Raw genomic sequence first — 2,605 nt, 5'->3', positions numbered from 1 at the left:
ACATCTGAAAGAATTCGTAACTCGCTGCAGATAAAAGTGCAGTATTGCCTTCATATGTAAGGACGACTCGTGGGACACCTCTTTGAAGGTAAGAGCTTACAAAAAACTGCAACGTTAACGTGCTAAATTAGAATTTTCTCGATGTTTGAGCGTTTAGTGTGGAAAAGTTACAAAGAATTTACGATTCGATACATTGGCCACTACTTTCTCCAATCTTTCGGGCTGTAATCGAATCCCGCGGCGGAAGAACTAGGCGTATTCAGAAGAGATCCATGAATCGATTCATTTCACACTTGTTCATATCACCGGAAGTGCTGGCCGGTCAGACCGTGTGCCATTAATTGAAAAATGTGGTAGTCAGAGGGAGCAATAGCTGGGGAATACAGCGGGTGCGGAAGGGCTTCCTATTTCAAAGTTTCCACGTATATTTTGACGGGTTTTGCACCATAGGGCCGGCCGGAGTGGCCGAGCGGTTCTAGACGCTTCAGTCTGGAACCGCGAGACCGCTACGGTCGCAGGTTCGAATCCTGCCTCGGGCATGGATGTGTGTGATGTCCGTAGGTTAGTTAGATTTAAGTAGTTTAAGTTCTAGGGGACTGATGACCTCAGATGTTAAGTCCCATAGTGCTCAGAGCCATTTGAACCATTTTTTTGCACCATGGGGTCGAGCATATTCATGCTGCAAAAACACCTTTTCATGTCTTTCGCTATATTATGGCCGTTTGTCTTTCAGTGCTCGGCTCAAATGCATCAACTGCTTTCGATAACGACCTCCAGTGATTGTTTCCGTCGGTTTCAGTAGCTTCGACCGCCATACCAGTCCTCGAAATCAAAATTATCATTATTTTGATTTCGTATTTTTAGATTTCCAGAAGGCTTTTGACGCCATTTCTCACAAGTCACTTCTAATTAAATTACGTGCCTACAGAGTGTTGCCTCATTCGTGTGACTGGATTCCTGATTTCCTGTCAGAAAGGTCACAGTTCGTAATAACTGAGGGAAAGTCATCGAGTAAAACAGAAGTAATACCGGGCGTTTCGCAAGGAGGTTTGATAGGCCCTCTCATGTTCCTGATCTACATAAACGATTTAGGAGACAATATCAGCGGTCCTCTTAGATTGTTTGCAGATGATGCTGTCATTAAGCGTCACGTAAAGTCATCATGTGATGAAAATGAATTGCAAAATGATTTAGACGAGATACCTGTAAGGTGCAAAAAGTAGCAATTGTCTCTAAATAACTGAAAGTGTGGAGTCATCCACATGAGCATTCAAACGAATCCATTAAATTTCAGTTACACGATGAACCACACAAATCTGAAAGCTGTAAGTTCAACCAAATACTTGGGGATTACAATCACGAGTAACAGACACCACATACATATAATTACAAATAACTTAAATTGGAACAATTACTTGGATAATGTTGTGGGGAAGAGTAACCAAAGACTGCCATTTACTGACGGAACATTTAGAAAATGTAACAGGTTTACCAGGGATACTGCTTACATCACGCTTCTCCGCCCTCTTCTGGAGTATTGCTGCGCAGAGATGGCTGACGGAGGACATCGAAACAGTTCAGAGAATATCAGCTCGCTTTGTATTATAGGAAAATAGTGGATAGTGTGCCACGGAATTGGTACGCGGACTGGGATCGCAATCTTTAAAATAAAGACAGTTTTCGTTGCGGCGGAAATTTCGATCACAAACTTTCTCCTCCGATTGCGTAAATATTTTGTTGGCACCCATCTATATGGAGAGAAATGATCATCATAATAAAATGAGAAAAATCAGAGCTCGAACGGAAAAATTTGTTTGTTTTTCCTGCCTGCTGTTCGAGACTGGAACGACAGAGAAGTAACTTACAGGTGGTTCGATGAAACCTCTGCCAGGCATTAATTGTAAGTTGCAGAGAAATCATGTAGATGTAGATGCTGGTGTATCGATATTACTCAGGACAACATTCGGTCTTGAATTATCTTCTAGCAATAGGTGTCACGGGGTGATCAAAGATAGGGCCTAGCCAACCTAATAGGTCAGCAATGCAAGACGACGTGTTGCCTCTCCTACAGCCACTGCTGCCGTTGGCCGCATCACTGGCCCACTGGCGGCGCGAATCGCCTGCCGCGGCGTCGAGGAAGCCCCAACAGTGCCCACCGTGTGGATTCTTGTCTTGCTGCACTCATCGCCGTTTGCTGAGCCGAAGACTGTGGGGTGACATAAGATTCTGCTCACCGTGCGAACAATGTGCCTGTCCTCTCAGGCGTAAATCGCTTTGCGGCGCCGAGATCCTTTGTTCCTTCGAGTTTGGTACTCTTGAACGCGCTGACCCCATGACTTCTGTTTGATGCTTCAACCATGAACATACCTTCAGTTCGAATATAGTTAACTTTCTTGAGACTGAGAAGCTTATGTCCACGAATCAGCATGGTTTTAGTAAGTATCGCTCGTTCGGAAGGCAGCTCCCCCTTTTCTCACATGATATACTGAGAACTATGAATGAAGGGCAACAGGCAGATTCCATATACAGGAAGATTACGTATTTCTAGATTTCAGGAAAGCATTTGACACGGTGCCCCATTGCAGGCTGTTAACGAAGGTACGAG

Source organism: Schistocerca gregaria, chromosome 1, assembly GCF_023897955.1.
Source record: "Schistocerca gregaria isolate iqSchGreg1 chromosome 1, iqSchGreg1.2, whole genome shotgun sequence".
Lineage (NCBI taxonomy): Eukaryota > Metazoa > Arthropoda > Insecta > Orthoptera > Acrididae > Schistocerca > Schistocerca gregaria.
This window is presented reverse-complemented; position numbering follows the sequence as displayed.